At 40.8% G+C, this 20,724-nt stretch overlaps 1 protein-coding gene across 3 annotated transcripts in view; it reads right to left on the bottom strand.

The window, feature by feature from the left end:
- Window positions 1–20,416, bottom strand: part of PLS3 (plastin 3) — an 80,889-nt gene extending 60,473 nt beyond the window's left edge. The window contains exon 1 of one of the 3 annotated variants that reach the window (XM_035007549.1): window positions 20,328–20,416. The gene's annotated coding sequence lies outside the window, so the exon portion shown is untranslated. Of the gene's footprint in view, window positions 1–19,670; window positions 19,717–20,327 lie in introns of those variants that run through there. The other 2 variants (XM_035007525.1, XM_035007567.1) reach the window with 2 other exon arrangements.
- Between the last annotated feature and the right edge of the window lie 308 nt (window positions 20,417–20,724).

The following is a 20,724-nucleotide window of genomic DNA, read 5'->3' as shown; positions in this document are numbered from 1 at the left end:
TCGGGGGGGGGGGACCTATCCTATTGCAAAGCACACATTGGGCCCACCGAATTGCCAGTCATCACAATGCAATTTGCAGAAAAGAGAAAGGACAAACAGCAGGAAAAGAAAATACAAACAGAAATTGAGACACGAAGAAACGAGAGAGCCTCTCTGGTGTTGCTCTCTAAAAGGAAACGAACGAGGGATGTGAGCGAATATGGGCATGACCACATCATGTTTCCACCACAAAGCCATCATCTTATTTCGCTGCAGGACAGGAACCATCATGTCATATCCTTTGACTCAGCTCTTGTACAACTCACATAGGCAAAAATAACTGAGCAATACATTCATTCTCCATGGAGAACGCTAAGTATTCTAGAATCCTTCAAATGACTGAAGGCAACGTTTATAAATGCCATACGTTAGGGCTACTGTGTCCTTTTCACCCCCTCCCTCCACACGAATTAAAGCCCATCCTGAAGAATAAATCCACACGTTAAACTAGTAACATTCCTCAGTTACTCAAGGGATCTGATTATAACATTACTAAATGAAAAATAAAAGTGACAAGCAAAAAATCAATTATTTCCTTATCAGGTTCCAGCTTCCTGCCATGGATTCCAAACAAATTGTCAATTTTTCCCCTATTCCAACTTCAGATAAAATGTGTAAGAGTTCTCGAGACTTATGCAATGAAAGTCTTCAAAAGCTGAGAGTATTAAATGATTTAAAATTGCTCTGCTGCTTCAATATTTAATATTTATTAAGCTCTAGGAAGGCAGTGATTTGTCTGCTTTGTTTACCAATCTATCTCAAGCATCTAGAACATCTAGATTATGATCATAATGAAATATGAAAGGAAGGATTCTTAAAGTTCTCTGCTTTTAGGAAATAAAGGCCCTTCAGAGGAAAGAAGTGGAATGGAAAGTAGAAAGAACTCTGAATTTTATCGACTGTTCCCTCAAATTTACCACACAAAGAAAGAAAAATCTCACTTAGCTGTCAAGACACCATTGCTGATAGTTTTCTAAACTTTAAAATGAGTACTTTTCAACCTCACAAGGAATACTGAAACCTTCAAAAGAAGCGCGGCCTTAGCATTTCCTGCCTGCCTGCCCTAGTCCAAGATTAACCTTGTCAGTTCTTAGGAAGAACTATAAAACCCCTTTAAATGACTAATTCAGATGAAGTGGTAACATGAAGCAGTAGTTTATAAAACGCTGGTTTCTACTTGTTACCAGATGTTGCCATCACTTCAAAGTGCTAAATGCATTCATGAAGGGGTTCAGATATATTTGCATGTGAAATATTTTCTGACTTCCGCTATTACCGTGGAGACATGTTCCCAGAGAAAAATTGTTGCCTCATTGTCTAATAAAACATCTTTAAGGTTGCCAATATTCACTTTAAGAACCACCAAGTACTCTAGGTGAATCTAACCCTTCAATGTAATTCTTGCAAGCACCTACATACATTTTCAAAACACAACACAAATTAATTCCATTTCATTGGGAAGTTTGCCATGAACAGCCAGCTTAAAGGTCTAGCTTAAAAATCTAAATTTCTGTGTATGTATGCTTTTGGAATTTTTTAGGCAAGTACACAGTCCCCAGCTTTACCCCACGTACCAGGTTCCTTTACTAGGTATCATTCAACAATTGCACAAAGTTTTCTGCTTCTATCCATTCTTTTATGGTTACTTTCTTTGGTTATGTTGCCATTAATTTTTATTAGCTTAATTAAAAGATTTTTTGCATCTCCACAGAGAGTTTAATTCAACAACAATGGTCGCTATTTTCCACACATAATGGTCATTTGTTAAATTTAGCCCAACACAGAATCCTGAACACAATGTAGGGTTATCCTTAAGACTGGCTGCAAAAATACTGTGGTCTCATAGAGTGTTCTCTGCCCTTACTATTCAAACATGTGGGAGATGCCCCATAAACATTATTAATTATATTTTTGCTGAGATGCCCCAATTTTATTTCTTTGAGAATGAAGTTGAATCCATAAACATTACACTATGCTGGCTCCGGTTTTTAGAGACCAAATTATAACTGACCAGTGCTGCTTGCTCAATATTTTATTTGGCAATCTGTTAGCTGCTACAGCTAAAAAGTCTCCTTATAATTCTGCCACAGAGCAAATGGCTTGTATGGCCTTCACTTGCTAAAAATCATATGGTTAGCAAAAAGTCACCCACACCAGGGTAACTTCTTCCCTCTCTCAGTTTATCCCTCTCCCTGGTACTATGTTACCTCAGAAGTTGGCTAAAGCCGCTAGCAGTGTTCTTTTGATGGGGTAGACTGTCATAGGCTTAATGATTCTGAGAATTCACTGCTTTATTTTATTTGCATTTTTAAAAAGATTTTATTTATTTGAGAGAGAGAGAGTGAGTGAGCACACGAGCAGGGGAGAGGGGTGAGGGAGAGGGGGAGGCAGGCTCCCCGCTGAGCAGGGAGCCCGATGTGGGGCTCGATCCCAGGACCCTAGGATCATGACCTGAGCCGAAGGCAGATGCTTAACTGATTGAGCCACCCAGGCACCCCTGAGAATTCACTGCTTTAAAGAATGCACTTTTAAGCCTCTCATTAGACCAAATAAATAACAAACGCAGATAACCTCTATGTGAAAAAAGAAATTGGAATATCCGTTTATGACGGGCACCATTTCATTGCATTCTTCCTTAAATTACATGTTTTTTTTCGATTACAGGGAAGGTTATGGTGCAGCCGTGGCCATTACCTAAACAAAGTTCGGTGTAGGTGAGGGGGAGAAACAATGGCTGATATTAGTGGTGGTAAAATTCACTATAATGATTACACTAAAACTATGAGCCATAGGCTCTAACTTAGGGAAGTTTTCATTATTGAGAAGTTAATTCTGCTAGCTGTATTTAAGGTAGTATAGTTGGACTGTGATTTTCAAATTCCTGTCTAAGCCTAACCATTTAATACCACATACATAATGTTATAGGCCACCAGTGCTATATTTTGTTAAAACAATAAAAGCCGATCTAGAATATAAACAGGATGGGAAAGATAGCCAGAGGTTTTTTGGTGTCTCCACCCTGAATCATTAAGCAGAAAGAAGGGTGGAAAAGCTTTATCTTGAGAAAGCAAGAGAGAAATGAAAGCATGATCTCATTCACTTTCCCTCACCCAAAAGCAACAAGGTGACATTTTCTCTTCCATTCTTCTTCAACCCTAATCAATTTAACAGTCCTCTTCTTTTTTTCTTACACCTAAGAGTAAGTTTCCAAGTGTCCTATTTAAATTAAGAGGTTTACCAGATTCTTTTTGTAATTTTTAAGACTTTCTTTTGCAGAATCAAAGATCAAAGCAGGAGAATGCACAAAAGTTTTCATTTAAAACTTTTGATTTACTATTCGTGAATAACAAACACATCGCAAACTTCAATACCCTAAATCCCAATGCTTTAGCGGCATATTCTATTTTGCTATTTGAGGAAATGCATTTGTTTAAAACAACAGGAGAGGTAAACCATAATTTCCTTAAGGCAGAACAATAGGTTTAGGAACCTTGTACACAAAAGTCTAATGTAGGGGTGGGAGGGTGGGGTAGGGTCTTAAAAATTCTGGAAGTAAGCCTTCAAAAAAGTTTTAAATTAAAAAATAGGTCAATGACTTACAACCTAAAAGTTATGTATCTAAATCAAGAATGTGACATTCCTTTGAAAAAAAGGAAACTTTCCAATTTTGGCAATCAAAAAAAGGCATCCAAGTTATGTCTGAAGAGTGGTGGTAAAATTCACTATAATTATCACTATAATTATATTAATTAATTAATTAATATTCATTCAATGATTTAAAAATCACAGCAGTTGGGGCGCCTGGCTGGCTCAGTTGGTGGAACGTGTGGCTCTTGATCTCGGGGTCGTGAGTTCGAGCCCCACGATGGGTGTGAAGATTGCTTAAATAAATAAATAAATAAATCTTTAAAAAAGATAAATAAAAAATAAAAATCACATAAATTGGGACAACTGTAGAAAATAAGACCTAGCATGAGACCACAGAAGGAATTAAATTGTCTTCCTTACTGGAATTACCATTTTTACCTTAAGTAACATTACATGTGCAATCTCAAAATTCTAATTCATTAATGCAATTTCTATCAACATCCTAGCAGAGTTTTGCATAGTCACAGACCAGCTTATTCTAAAAACTTATGTGGAAACAAATAGGTCTTGGCACAGGTAAAATATATTGAAAAATAAAGTGGGTGGAATCACTCTGCTTGGTGTCAAATCCCATCTTGTGGCTGTAGCAACTAAGACAAGGTGGGATTGGCAGGGCAACAGACACAGAATGATGGAACAGACCAGAGAACCCAGAAATAGACCTACATGAGTATGCTCAACTGATTTGTGACAAGGGTGCAGAAGCATATCAGTGAAGGAGTAGTGCTTGGGCAATTGGAGAACCATAAAAAAAAAAAAAAAAAAAAAGAACTTCAACCTAAACCTCACACCTTTACACAGAAATTAACTCAAAATGGGTCACAGACTTAAATGTGAAACATAACCCCACACAACTTCAGAAAAGAAATTTGAAAAACTCTTCTGGAACCATGTTTGGTGAAGGAGTATTAGATAGGACATGGAGAAGACAATCCATAAAAATAAACAGTGATAAATTTGGCCTAGTCAAAATAAATACTTTTGTTCTGTGAAAGACCTTGGTTTAGAGGATGGAAAGACAAGTTACAGACTAAGAGAAAATAGTTGTATACCACATATTGGACAAAGGACCTCTCACAACTCAACATTTTAAAAATCCAATTAGAAAAATAGGCAAAAGACATGAACAGATATTACACCAAAGAGGTGTGAGATGGGAAGAAACACATAAAAAGATGTTCCACATCGTTAACCACTGGGAAATGCAAAATGAAACCATAATGAGAAATCACTAGACACCTATCAGAATGGCTAAAAAAAAAAAACAAAAAACAAAAACAGTGACAACACCAAATGCTGGCAAAGATGTGGAAAAACTGCACCACTCATACATTGCTGGTGGGAGATTAAATGGCACAGTCACTTTGGAAAAACATTTTGGCAGTTTCTTACAAAACCAAACATGCAACTCTCCTACAACCCAGAAACTGCACTTTTTGGGCATGAATCCTAAAGAAAAAAAAACTTACATTCACACAAAAACCTGTACACAAATGTTTACAGCAGCTTTATTTGTAATAGCCAAAATTGAAAATGGCCCAGATGTTCTTCAGTGGGTAAGTGGTTCACAAAACTGTAGTACATCTACACCATGGAACACTACGCAGCAATAAAAAGGAAGTGCTGATACAGAGACGGCTTGGATGAATCTCCAGAGACTTAGGCCCAGTGGAAAAAAAAAATCCCAAAATTACATACTCTGTGATTTCAAAAGATTTATTTATTCACTTGAGAGAGTGAGAGTGAGCACAAGCAGGAGGGGCAGAGAGTGAGGGAGAAAGAACCTTAAGCAGACTCTGCGCTGAGTGTGGAGCCTGATGTGGGGCTCGATCTCACTACCCTGAGACATGACCTGAGCCAAACCAAGTTGGTCGCTCAACCCAACTGTGCCACTGAGGTGCCCGTGTGATTTCATTTATACATTTATGAAATGACAAAATTATAGAAATGCAGAACAGATTAATGGTTTCCAGGGGTAGAGATGGGGGGGAAGGAAGTATGTGTTGTTATAAAAGGGTAACAAAAGGGATTCTAGCAGTGATGGAACTTGGCTTTGATTCTGCACTATGGTCTTGCGGGAGATTCCCATTGTGGGAAACTGGGTAAAGAGTACACAGGATCTTTCTGAGTTCTTTCTCATAAGTACATGTCTACAGTTATGGCAAAGTAAAATTTAAAAAAAAATCTAATTCAGACTTAACCACAGAATATAGTATGATTAAATTGATAAGGAAAAGAGAAGAACATCTACTTGCAATAATACCATATTCTGTTTTCAACATTATTCCCACTAATCTTTCCGAAACATTACTGACAATAACTATTACCATAATAGCCTTAGCATAGACAGTCAATTCATGACTCCATTACAGTATCTAATCTGGGTCAAAGATACTGTTTTTTTTTTCTGTTCAATACCAAAATAAAAAGCTGAAATAAAGGAGAATTTCAGGGCTAAAACTCATCAATGTTGATAATTTAGGTATCTGTTCTTGGAATTATTTACTTAAGTGGCACTTCTCCCCAGGTATTCACATGGCTCACTCCCTGATCTCCTTCATGTCTTGCCCCAAACATCTTCCCGCCAGTGAAGCCTTCTGTGACCACCTGATTTGCAAATAGCAATGCCACTCTTCCCACTCCCTAGACCCTCATATTGGGGCGCCTGGGTGGCTCAGTCGTTAAGCACCTGCCTTCTGCTCATGTCATGATCCCAGGGTCCTGGGATCAAGCCCCGCATCGGGCTCCCTGCTCGGCAGGAAGCCTGCTTCTCCCTCTCCCACTCCCCCTGCTTGTGTTCCCTCTCTCGCTGTGTCTCTGTCAAATAAATAAAATCTTAAAAAAAAAATACACTATATCATGGTTGCTTTTCTATGTCCCCCTAGTAGGATGTAAACCTCATAAGGGTGGTAAGTTTTGTTTGTTTCAGTCAGTTATTATCACCAGTGCCTAGTACACTACCTGACCTATAGAAGACATTCAGTAGATATTTGAATAAATGAATGACATGGAATTTTTTGTGTGTGTGAGGAGTAAAACAAAGAAGAAATACTGGCTCTCTCAGAGTGACAAGAGCCACTTTAAAAGAAATCAAGAGTGATAAATCCCAGAATGTATATCCAATATACTGACACTAGAGTTTTCAAAATCTTTGGATACATCACAATAGAGGAAACTTTTTAATATCAGTAATTAGGACTGCAGTTTTGTTAGCATTAAGAGTAGTCTGGACTGAATATATGACCTAGAAAAACAATTCACCACTGTAAAGCCATTGCTAATGAATTTCCATTAGTGATGCAGAGCTGGCCGAGTTAAACCAAGCTGCTTAAGTTATAGGTGAAATGTGTCTCATAGAGTTCATGTCAACTTGAATGACTTGGCATCTGCCATTTTGTTAACACCTGAAGGAAAACACCACTTAGTATAAGCTAATTCAGAGAGGAAGAGGCTTTCCCAGTAAACAAAGCTGGATTCTGGATGTGGTGTTTAATTTTATGGTGAGAAGAGTGATGAATTAGGTATCAGGAGACTCCATCTTCCATCACTGTCCTCTACCGTGGTATGCTGGGGGGCAATCAAAATCAACTAGACCTCTATCACCTCATCTATAAAAATCAGTGGCTGGATTAGACTCTGAGCTCTTCAAACGATGGCACATTGTTTTATTTATCTTGGTGATACCAGTGCCTGGCACACTGTTGATAATTAATAAAGGCTGGCACACTGTTGATAATTAATAAAGGCCTGTTAAATGAATTAAGTAATTATACAGGGAGTTCTAAATGGCTCTCCTGGAAATTATATCTTTTCTTGGCTGAACTACAACCCTCCTCTCTCAGGGAGGCCTATCCTTATGTAAGGGCCCTCAAGATACGCGCTGCCCATAAGACTAAGGAGATGGGGTGGGGGCGGTGCCTGGATGGTTAAGTATCCGACTCTTAATCTCAGCACAGGTCTTGATCTCAGGGTCGTGAGTTCAAGCCCCACACTGGGCTCCATGCTGGACCTGTAGCCTACTTAAAAAAAAAGACTAAGGAGACTGGATCCAGAAACTTCTCTGTGGATTGAATCCAAAACATAATGGGAGAGATGTGTTCTAGGTATCATTAGCTATTTTGACCTGATGCCGGTGAATCTGAGGTGGTCAAGGGTGCTTGAAAGAAAAACTCTGATCTGAAACTGAAGGAGATTCTTTTTATCATCCTTTGATAGTCTCTTTTTCTCATATTTTAAGCCAGTAGGTAAAGAATCCCTCAACCTTAACATCAGACTTCCTAAATGTAAAACACCAAGCTCTTCTGAAAATGGCAAGCATTAAATGTATTCAATATTATTTCTGGATGGATAAACAAGAAACTAGTTCTAATGGTCGGCTCCTGGAAAGGGAAATGGGGACTGGGGTCAGGGGCAGGCAGGAGGCTCATTTTCTTTTCTTTATGTCCCTTTATAGTTTTGAATTTTGTTCTGTGAATTTGTTTCATATTTGAGAAGCAAATTAAAAAATAAACATACTAGATGTGCTCAATAATGGTCTAGGTCAACTGAAACCATTGTGTTTCAAAGCGTTTATCATTTACCTGTGCACTACTTAATACTTAATAGGTGTTCAATAAAGGTGTATAAACAAGAAATTTTGTATAGCTCTATTACACAGTAAGTTTTAGAAAAGGTGATTATACAACTTTTACAGGCTTTTAATGATTCAAGTGAAAATATTACTAAGGAAAAAGGATTTGGCAACAAGTTGGTAATACACTACTAAACATTAGGAAACCAAAAATTAGCTACATTGAGATGTAGAAATCAGGATTGCTCAGAGTCGATCAAAGCAAAGATTTACATTAACAGCAGAGTTAGCGATACATGAAAAGTCATCTTGTCAGTACCACCTCTACCTCAGTAGCTGACCTGTGGTTAGACATTTAATATTAGCATTCTCAATTTTTCCTAATAGCCAAACAGCAGAAACAACACAAATGTCTATCAACAGATAAATGGACAAACAAAACATGGTACATCCATACAATGGAATATTATGCAGCCGTAAAAAGGAATGAAGTCTTGGTACGTGTGTGAATGAACCTTCAGTGTGGAATGAACCTTGAAAACACTATGCCAAGTGAAAGAAGCCAGTCACAAAAGACCATGTGGCTATATTTTCCATTCATATGGAAGTCCAGAATGGGGAAATTGATGGAGACAGAAAGTAGATTAGTGGTTGCTTAAGAATGGGGAGGTGGGAGGCTGGGGAGGTAGGGAGAAGGTGGGAGGCTGGGGAGGTGGGAGGCTGGGGAGAGTGACAGCTCAAGAGTATGAGGTTTCTTTCTGAGGGGATGAAAATGTTTTGAAATTGACCATGGTGATGGTTGTTCATCTCTCTGAATATACCAAAATCCGCTGAAATTGTACACTGCACTCCATAAAACTGCTTTAAAACATAAAAAAATATTAGTATGTCCCTAGTATGTCTTCTTTGAGTCTAAAGGTAAGCAGTTATCACAATGCAAGGGCCATACATGATATTCACTCCTGACCATTGACTTAACAACAGCTGAAAGAGAAAGAAAACGAAGGAAACCATTTGCTTAGTCGTCTTGTAGGATTCACACCATTATGTATCTTATTCGGTGTGATTCATAAGTTATGAACTTGCTGGTTAGGTTTTCATAATTTAATCTTTATCAGCCAAGGCCACTCATAGCCACTTAGTTTTCGCTCTTTTAAATGTATATATGGACACCTGCCTTGTGCCGGGTACACTGAAAAGAGCTAGAAGAGCGGGGCTTCCCCTCGGGGTTTCTTTTCCTCTCTCCCTAGAAGCACAGTTCTCTCCATGGTACCTCCAGACAGAGTCCTTGAGCATCTGATGCCCTCCCACCAAAATGAAACGATGATGAGATTTGGAATCCTGGCTTTTCCTGCTCATTTTAACGTCTGTGACAATCAAGAAGTTCAAGAAAGGAAATTACAGTGTAGTTACTTGCTACTGCCCGAGTCAGATAAAACTTAACAGAATACCGCGCTATGGAAAGCACAAGAACCACAGGTACAAGTCCTGGCTTATCAGTGTTTTCCAGGGCTTCTGCACACATGGCTATTTCCACAGTGGCAGATCCAGTGACTGCAGAACTCTGCGCTGTGCACAACATCTACAGTTTAGTAAAGCTGGAAAGAATTTTATTTTTGTAAAAACTAAATGGGGTGTGGCTCATTTTCTTGCCAAAGGGCTATTTTATTCCAAGACACTGCTGTCTGCTGACCTTCATTTATAGGCTGAGCAATGTTCTATTTAAGTAAAATTAACTCATAGTGGGCACTTTTTTTGGGATGCAGTAATTATTGCAAAGAAATAACAATGTTTAAATTTGATTTGTTCTTAGTTTAGATTTGATTATATTGGGTTATAAATGAATGTCTTTGTTCACACAAGGCTTAAATTTAGAAATTATTTTATGTTGAGAAAAAGGGCCATATTTAAGTTCATTTTCTACATGTAAGAATATTTTTAGGTTTCATGAAATCCAATATTTTGTGTGTTTTTGCTTCTACTAGACTGCAGGTGTCTCTCACCCACCTTTACAGCAATGGTACCTAGCAGTCTTTGTTATACATTTTTTTTCGTTGAATGATGAAACCATACCACAGAGTAATTAAGGCATTGTCCGCGTTACTATCCCTGGTTAACTAGTACTTCGTCTGTAGTTTATACCATCTCAATATATACTTGGGAACTTTGGGCACATTTGAAAGTTTTCCTGAGTTTACATCTATTTATAAATGGCCTAGAGGCCTTCTTTTATGTAATTCTTATATAGTTCGAGGTGCTTGACTTGACATATCATCCTTCCCTTCCTCTTTACACAAATCTATGGTTAGGGAAGTTTCCCATCTTTGGCTTGCATCTATAAATATATTCTAGTTTGCTTTTTTTTTTCCCCAGAAAAAAAAAATGCTGGAATGCTTTGATTTAGGATCAGACACCAAATGTGTGGGTTGGCTTACATTTTAAAACATGCAAATCAATACTACTTTTTGGTTATCTATACTAATGATAATTTGGCTTTGTTTTTTAATTATTATAAGACAAAATATGACATTTGAATGATTCATAGTCACTTGTAAAAATGATTTCAACTGTAGCTTTAAACTGGAGACCCACAAACTGCTCAAAATATTTGTTGAATGTGTCAGTGTCCTTCATCATTTCCTGGTTTTTGCTTTTGAAAACCTCCACTAGAGGAAACTAGGGGCATCATAAATTTAAGATTAATATGCTTTGGATTCACCCATTTCTAAAGGCTACATGTCGTCTTGGAAAGATGTTGATTTCATTTATAACCCTCTGCCTTCCCCAACACTTTAAGTTTTCACTAATTTATTTTCTCTTGTCTCCTGTTTTTACAAAGGTAAACGTCCTAACATTCACTTTCTATTTCTCCTACTACAGAAACACTGAAGACTTTGAAGCTTTTTTTCCTCTGCCCCCACCAAATCAAGGATCAACATTACCTATCATTACCTTTCACCCTGATCTAAGCTATATTTGTTAGTAGCAGTGGGTTTATAATGATTTCTGTAATGTATGAATAATGTTTCCAATTTTCCCTTGAGGGCGAATTCTTTAAACCATTAGGTGGCATATCCTCACAAAAGGATAAATTAACTGGTAAACAGGTTTCCTAGCTAAGTCAAGAATCTTCTTCAACCTGGAACATTGTTAAAATCGTCCCTATCCACAATAAAAAGCAATGGAAAGCAATATTTTTACAGTGCCATTAAATAAAGCAGAAAATATAAACTATCTTATTTATCTTGAATGGTGATACTTAAGGAAAAAGTGTTTGAATTAGAGGAAAATGAACAGATGGATACTACCTGACAAGGTCATCTAAGGCAACATTCAATGACCTATAAGAGGGGAGTATTTATTGAGCACCTACTATCTGCTAGCTTCTTTATAAATGTTCTCATTTGATTTTAGGGACAACACTGAAAACAAGTGGTATTAGCCCCATTTTAGAGAGCAACCTAAAATCTAAAGGCAAGTTAACAAACCTGCCTCCCTTCCCCCATTAACAGTTCCGTTTTAAAAAATAGACTTCCTATGATTGTATACCCCACATGATTCTCCTTTATCCTGCTTTGCACCTGTTAAGTAGATCAGAGGAAACCAAAATATTTCCAAGACATACACTTTACCTAAACCAGCTTCAGTTTAGAGTCAAATACCATACACTATATAAAGAACAGTCTTTTTTTTGTTGTTTTTTGGAGTACCACTGTTTGAAAACAAGGCCTTTTTTTTGCTTAAGCCCATGTTTAAATTTCAGAGATTGTCAAAGGACTTCATCTTTAAAAACAAAAGTTTTTGCAATTTCTCTTCTAAATATTTATCTCAAAGAAATAATCAGAGTTGCAAAAACAGCTTTTGCAAGGATGTTCACTGAAGAATTATCTGTAAGATATGGAAACAACATAAACTTGCAACAACCTGGAGTTAGTGAAAGAAGTTATGAAATACCCATTATATGGAATATCATAGTAATTTTTTAAATTTTCAAAAATATTTGATTACAGGGGTGCCTGGGGGGCTCAGTCCTTTAAGAATCTGACTTTGGCTCAGTTTGTGATCTCCGGGTCCTGGGATCCAGCCTCCCTTTGGGCTCCCGGCTCAGCATGGAGTCAGCTTCTCCTTCTCTCTCTGCCCCTCCCCCCGCTTGTGTGTACTCTCTCTCTCAAATAAAATCTTTAAAAAAATATTTGATTATATGAAAAAATGTAGTAGTAAGTGAAAATAATGGAATACAAATTGTATATATAGCATGATTCCAATTTTTAAAATATGTAACTTTCTATACTGGAAATAGATTTAAAAAAATGAGCAGGTGGCACAATTATGAGTAATTTTAATTTTCTTCATTATAAATCCCTTTATAGGGCACCTGGGTGGCTCAGTTGGTTGAGTCCCAGGATCAAATCCCGCATCGGCTCCTTGCTCAGGCTCCTTGCTCGGCGGCTGGGAGTCTGTTTCTCCCTCTGACCCTCCCCTCTCTCATGCTCTCTCTCTCTCAGATAAATAAAATCTTTAAAAAAAAAATCCCTTTAGGGCGCCTGGGTGGCTTAGTTGGTTAAGCGACTGCCTTCGGCTCAGGTCATGATCCCGGAGTCCCGGGATTGAGTCCCGCATCGGGCTCCCTGCTCAGCGGGAGGCCCGCTTCTCCCTCTGACCCTCCCCCCTCTCATGTGCTCTCTCTCTCTCTCTAATAAATAAATAAAATCTTTAAAACAAAAATCCCTTTATATTTTCCTCTAAAATGTTTACAATGACTTTGTGGTTTTTTTGGTAATATTTTATTTATTTGAAGAGAGAGAGTGCAAGCACAAGCAGGGGGAACGGCAGGACAGAGGGAGGAAGAAGCAGGCTCCCCGCCGAGCAGAGATCCCGATACGGGACTCGATCCCCAGGACCCTGGGATCATGACCTGAGCCGAAGGCAGACGCCCAACCGACTGAGCCACCCAGGCGCCCCAATGACTTTGTATTTTTTTTTTTTGAAGATTTTATTTATTTATTTGACAGAGGGAGAGATAGCGAGAGCAGGAACACAAGCAGGGGGAGTGGGAGAGGGAGAAGCAGGCTTCCCGCCGAGCAGGGAGCCCGATGCGGGGCTGGATTCCAGGACCCTGGGATCATGACCTGAGCCGAAGGCAGACCCCTAACCGACTGAGCCACCCAGGCACCCGACTTTGTATTTTTTAACCCAAAGCAAAGTGGTTAAAAATACTTTAAGAATGCACTACTTAAGATACTTTTCTAGTAAATTAACTAAATCATACATATTGACTATTGTAGCATTTCCTATCATGTTCACTTCTAGAAAACACTATGCAGTCTATAATGGTAATTTCCCCTGACCTGAAATACAAGCGCCCAAATATCAAAAAGAATGATAAGAAATGACAAAACCGGAAATACACAAGCTAGTTAATACAGAAAAAAACCTTACAGATTACATTAGTCTATGAAAGATACTGTATTATTCAGTGTCAATAGCAGAATGTCAATCTGAGTGCAACACTATGTAATTAGAGCATAGAATAAATATTCAAAGCTATTATATTGACCTCACAAATTTTATTGAAGAGGAAAACGTTATATATATTATATAGAAATTACATATCTATAAGCAGCTTAAAAGAATCAGAGTTAGATTTTCAATAAACGGGTTACAAGATTACAAAAAATAACTTGCTATTCAATCTTTTAAACCAAAGATAGCAGAAAGAAGAGATCAGACTTCATAAAAGAAATTGACTTCTATGCACAAAATGAACCCATGCTTCAAAACTAGTCACATGATACCAGGTTATTTCAAGAGTCCTTTCACTCAGAAGTTTCTGCTTATTTCATTTTAATTCAGTACTATCACTTTACCAATGATATTTTAACAAATACTATCAAATACCATAGGATTTCACTCATGTGTGGAATTTAAGAAACAAAACAAACGAGCAAAGAAAAAAGAGAAATGAAAGTTTCTTAAATGTGGACAACAAACTGGTGGTCACCAGAGGAGGGATGGGGGAAAAAGGTGAAGGGGGTACCTGGATGGCTCAGGTCATGATGGGATAGAGCCCCGCATCCCGCATCCCGCATTGGGCTCCCTGCCCCGGCAGGGAGCCTGCTTTTCCCTCTCCCTCTGCCTCTGCCTCTCCCCCTCGCTTGGGCTCTCTCTCTCTCTCTCTCAGGCAAATAAATAAAATCTTTTTAAAAAAAGAGTATATTTATGGTGATGAGCACCGAGCAATGTATAGAACTGCTGAATCACTATATTGTAGAGCCGAAACTAATATAACATTGTATGTTAACTATGCTGGAATTTAACGGATAAGGACATAATTTTAACCAACCAGATAAAAATGCATGGTAACTCAAAGAATGACAGAGTTAATGAACCCGTCATAGAATTGGCAAGATGACAATAAACACTGGAAATTAATCCGAGGTTAACAGTTTTAAGGGTGGGAGTTGAAAAGGACCCTCAGAAGCCAGCTATCCAACAGGATTCTCAAGCGCAGATCTACGTTAACTTCTCCTCTTTTCTGTTAATGAGGACATACCAGTTAAATATACAGATTAACTCCTCCATTAGGAACTTTTCCAAACCTGCACTCCTTTAAAGGGCAATTATAAGGAGAAGCACTTGCTTTTTCGAGAGTTTTACACAAGACCTCCCATTATGGGCAGTCACAAAACTAAGAATGAAGTAGGATAAGCCAACGGATTCTGTAAGATTACCGACAAACACTAAAATACTGCTCAGTAGTTACTTAAGAAGGAGGAAAAAAAACCAAACAAACAACCCATCACAGTAATGGCTTTCAAAGGCTATCTGGCACAACATTTGAGGGAAAACACTGTAAGAAAGCTTTACTTAAGAGGTTTTCATTCTTGTTATCAGCCAGAATTAGATTATTTCTCCTTTGCTTGTAAAATTGGATGGCTGGAGAATATTTGCAGGCAAGTACAAATGGGGGCGAGACTTAAGTGATGAGGATTCTACCATTTCTGAAAACTCCTGTTCAAGTTGTAGTGTGTCTATGATAGACTACTACAGTACTTTGATTTTATATAGCACCTGTCTGCTGAAGAGCCAAGGGTCACTTATCCACAGCTCACTTAGCCTTTCAGCATGCCTGTGACATACATAGATTAGAAACAGATGGCTAAATAAAGTAAAATCCACATCTGGACACCGAGAACTTGTGTGATTTACTGACGATGGCCTAGATGTCCAAACTGCAGAGGACTCCAAGCCCTTGGATTCCATGCTCAATGCCTTTTCCAGTGAACGACACTACCTCCTTACCCTTAAACAAACTTCTAGACCGTTAAGAAAAGTTAAGTTTTCTCATAATACAAAATCAGTAGGTTTAATGCGCCAAAATCCTGGCTAAGCAATGATGTTAATGGTACCTCTATATTTTAAAGAACTAACATGAGTCATGGAATAGGCCACTGGTGAACGTCTTCCTGCCATAGCTACCAATTTGCCAACAAGGTAGTTAGCTTGGTTCTACACAGGTGCATTAAAATTTGAAAAATCAACTAATATTAACATTTTGAAATAAGCCAGGCTACAACTATTTGGGGAAAAAAAAAAAAAATCCCGGCAAACCAAAAACCTTGAGCCATGCCCTCAACTGTATAAATGAGAAGATGCATAATGTACTCGATGTGTTATCAATATAATAATTTTAAGTGACTTTCTCAAGGTCGAACTATGAGTCAGGAGCCATGTCTAAAATCTAGTTCTTTTGAAGGTAAGTCCAATAGATTCTTCCCTTAGTATTTCAATTTTCACTTAAAAGCATGTTTTTTCTTCCCTAAAACATTTTATTCTAACATTTGTCTTTCAAGTGCTAAGATTAAGGCAAATTAGATATTATTAAACATATTGAATTTGACAGTGCCTCACCTTCATAACTACAGTGAGTTGGTCCCAAGAATTATGACCTGCTGAGAATGACATTTCATGATTAGACAGTTTTTTATATTTCTAAGCCATAACTAACCAAAGCTGTATCATAACTAATAACAGCTAGTCCTGACCATTGGTATCTAAAAGAGCTTCCAGGAGGCACCTGGGTGGCTCGGTCGGTGAAGCATCTGCCTTCAGCTCAGGTCATGATCCTGTGGTCCTGGGATGGAGCCCTGCATCAGCCTCCCTGCTCAGCAGGGAGTCTGCTTCTTCTCCCTCTGTCCCTCCACCCACTTGTTCTCTCTCTCTCAAATAAATAAATATTAAAAAAAGAGCTTCCAATGTGTAATGTATCCAAAAAGCTTCTGAAACCTCCCAACACATTGAATGAACAAATATATGGTAGATCACTCTCTAGAATAATTACCCAGACTCAAAACACGATCTAGCCGTTTTCTTTCAAACTGTGTTTTATTAGTTTCACAGATCAAAATTTTCCCTCTCTGGATTACTTTTAACCAACAGAAAAAATTATCACATGAGCAAATATGAAGTGATTTTAAAAGCAGATACCCACATTGTTGTCTTTCGATAGATGCTCATTTTCATTTTTACACCAGCTACTTTTGGAATCTGTACTAAACAGCAAAAAGAGTTTAGCGTTCACATTTCGCCTAGATTGTGCTCATGAAATGCAATCGCGGATTCCTGAATTTATCATCTGTGGTAAGAATATCATGTCAGTAAATTTCTTGGAAAGGCTAGTAGAAACGATGCCTAAAACAGAACATGGAATAATGGAAAGTGGCCTTTCTTCCTTTTTTCCCCCTGTCGGTTTCACCAGAATCACTTTAGTTCTCAGGCACCATGGCCAAGCTCCCCTTTCTGTTCAGCAACAGTCATGCGGTTTGCCTAGGAGCAAAATTTCATTTGGTTTCTGATAGTGCCCTGGATACTGACATTCTGCCAATATAAATAGTCAAGTCTAATGTGCATGTAACCATTTGTAGAAGAGATGTAATCACAACCAAAATATTACTCACCAGTTATAATTAATCCTTCTACCCCAAATGCCATAAGCCTAGACATTTTTAGCAATGGGCTCTAAATGATGGCATCAGACTGGAGACCCTGGACTTGAATGCTGAGTGTCTGTACTCAGTCAAGGCAGAGCATAATTTGCTTGGCTCCCCACCTCGGGTAAAGAAAGAGGTTGATAAATTGCTAGATCTAACAGTAGAGATTAAGAATTAGACTCACAACCCCCTCATCTTACTAAAAACCCGAGTTCATGAAATGATAGCTGCCCCCCCCCCATTAAGTCAGTAACAGTCAGTGGTTTTAAATGAGTGGACACTTGAAGACAATGAAATGCTCCATAGACTGAGAACCTAGTGATGATCCTGTTTTGATGTGAGTTAATAATATTTTAAAAAGAGCTCATCTCCCTACCACTTTAACCTCGTTGGATTGTGGTACTCTCTCTTTGAGGTTAAAATATGTATTAGGAGTTCAATCTAAAATTCTGTTATCACCTCACTTCCACTAGGGGGGTCTATCTACCAGTGTAGTTTAACTACAACAACTCAGGTGCAGCTTAATTCCACTTTGAGCAAATCTGCGCCACAAGGCTAGCCTTGAGTTCAGAACTATATGCTTTCAAGGAGTTCTAGTTTTTAGGCTCAGAAACCCCAGCACAGCACAAAAATGGAGTGCTCGAGTCATTCCGAGGTTGCTGCAGTAGACGGAGGGGTTTTTTGGCTAATGCACACAAAGCCAACATCTCTTAAATGTTCCCGTTTCATTTATAGCTGCCCTAGTTTCAAGGCTGAATCTGTATCAACTGGATCCATTTTTGTAAATAAGTAAAGCTTTTAAACTCCTGACCTCAGAGACTCCTCTGCCTGTTGCTTTTCTTTTTTTTCCTCTGCCCATTTCTATACTCTGCAAAATATAATCTGAATATCAGAACTGCCACGTTTTTCCAAAAGCAATCTTAACTTGGGCCACATGGGCAAGTATTGGTCATCATCACAGGAGGGAGCGGTTTCAGGGGCCTCTCATTATTCCATCAAGATACTGACAGGCAAAAACCCAACCAGCTAGATTTATCAGATTTAAGATCCACTGTTTTTGTGCCTGATTTCTGATCCAATTAATTGCAACCCACAAATAACTGGTGGTTAATTTTAGTCAAGAAATGATCCACCACCTTCAAGGAGACGCCTAATAAAGAGAACAGTTCAATCAGAATATAGGCCAGAACCAGGAATACGGGTAAATCCTAATTTTTTTTTTAACACTATCTTAAGGAATATGGCTTCCAAACTATCCTCTAGGGATGAAGTGGGTGTGAATTAAAGGACGATTTTCCTAGAAAAAAATTACTAAGATATTTTTTACATTTAGGAAAGCCACCGGGGAGATATTTGTCCCGGCACAGAGATTTCAAGCCCTTATTTTAAAAACAGCTCCCGTTTTTTATTTTGGATAAAATCGGAGCACCAAATTCCCTTTCTGTTCCCCTCCTCCAAATCCAAGTAGAATTCCCTGGAGTAGAGGCTAGATTCACACTCCCCCTCTCCTTTTTTTTTGTCGTGGTAGTTTTTGGAAAATGGGCTCCAGCCACTACATTCCAGTTTTCAAGGCAAAAGAAGTCATGTGACCATTACCCTAGGGGCATCAGAGACTTGGGGCACGTGATGCCAATCAGCAAGTGTGGGACTTCGGCCACTTCGCTGGAATTCACTGTAAACCGCATCTCCAGGATCAAGTTGAGGCTCCCAAACACAGTGTGACATCAGTCAAGTGGCGTAAGTGCTTACCTCTCAGGAGTTTGTCATTTCACTTCACGTTTTCTACCTGCTGTGCGGCCAGCCAGGCTCTCCTCCCCTCCACCCCCTCCCTCGTAACAGGCCGGGCACCCCCGGCATCCCGTCCGTCGGATCCTAAATGGCGAGGCTCTCCAACACAGTTAGTTCTAACCTCAACCTGCACCCGTAGGGATGGTGTGCAGATCCGGTGAGGAGCAAGAAGCAGCGCGTCGCGCAAGTGTCCGAGAGCATTCACCCCACGCCACCTCCCAGCCTGGGATCCTCTGCTGTCCTGGAGCCGGGCCGTTGGAGCCGCCAGCGCGGTACGAGCGGTAGCAGCGGTGGCGGCAACTTTGGGACTGGCAAGAAGCCAGGGCGGGGGTGGTCAGCGTCCCCCCGCCTCTTATTAGAGCGCTTAAGTACTGCGGGTGGAGGAAAGTCAGCAGCGGCAAGTGCAGCTGGGGGGCGGGGGAGGGGAGATCACCCCCCCATCCCACTGCCCCTGCCGCTCTGCCTCCCCCGGGAGCCCCGAGAGGTCCCGCGCTGCCGCGACCGCGCGCTCGCGGCTGCAGAGCCAGAGGAGCCGAGCAGGGCGCGGACCGAGGGGTCCGGGGAGATGGGGAACCGAAAGGTTCTGCCCCAGTGGCCCGGCGATGTTGAGCTACCGAAAGGGAAAAAGTGCTTACTCATAGGGAGACGCGGTGCGATCGCGGCGCTCTCGCTAATGGCCAGGGAAGCAAACGGGAGGCAGGCAGCTCCCGGAGCCCGGTTCCTTCCCTGGGCCAAGGCAGCCGCTCAGAGCCCCGGAACTGGCGTGAGCCCGCGAGGTCACCCGAGGCGGGCGAGCGGGGGCCGGAGGCAGCCTCCGGGATTTCCTGAGTCCGGGGCGGGAGGGGGCGGGGGGCCGGGGGGTGGCAGTAGCTGGGGAAGAACGACAGAGGGAAGTTCGGCGCTCGGTTTCCACTTCGCGGCCGCCGCTACGGAAGGGGAGAAGGACAAGGTTGGCGTCAAGGACTGCAGCCCCAGGTAAGCAACAAGTTAGGAGCAACTAGCGAGAAGGCACCATCCCGGTGGTTAAGAGCAGAAGACGTGTTTGCGGCGGGTGGTCGTGGGGAACACTGTCACTCCCACCCATCCTGGATGCGAACGACCCGCTTTGGCGCGCAAGGTCCGGGACCGAAATTTCTGCAGCCCCCTCCCCGCCCCGCGTCCTCCCCCCCCCCGCCCCCGCGCGGGGCACGTCCCAGCTGAGGTTGCCGGAGATGCTCTCCGCTGGACCCACGCCTGCCCACGCCCCGGGAACCCGCTCCCGTCGTGCCCCGGCGTGCCCACAAAGCACTTACATAAAGGCGCAGAGTCCCGGATCTGCCCGACAGCCTCCGACCGACGCACTCCGACAACTTCTGCCTCTTGCAATCTTTGCGGCCGTGGTTCTAAAGCCAGCGCCCCCTCCCTCCCGCCTGCCCCCTCCGCCCCTCGGCCGCCGCCATTGGCTCGGGTGCTGCTAACAGTCGGCCTGGGAACCTGGAAGGGGATTGGGCCGCGAGCCTGTCACATCAACTGGGTGGGGAGCCGGGAGCAGAATCTTCGGGGCTGGGCACCCTGGAGGGATGGGGACTCTAACTCTGCGGCAGGGAGCGGAGACCGGTCCCTCGCGACTGCTTCTCCCTCTCCCTGGCTAAAAAGGAAAAGGGATTAGAAGTCCACGGTGCCTGGCTCAGAGTCATGTGCAAAGGGGGG

Source organism: Mirounga leonina, unplaced genomic scaffold (assembly GCF_011800145.1).
Source record: "Mirounga leonina isolate KUSES-001 unplaced genomic scaffold, KU_Mleo_1.0 Mir_101664, whole genome shotgun sequence".
Taxonomy (NCBI): domain Eukaryota; kingdom Metazoa; phylum Chordata; class Mammalia; order Carnivora; family Phocidae; genus Mirounga; species Mirounga leonina.
The sequence above is the reverse complement of the archived record's forward strand: the minus strand, read 5'-3'. Positions and strand labels throughout refer to the sequence as shown.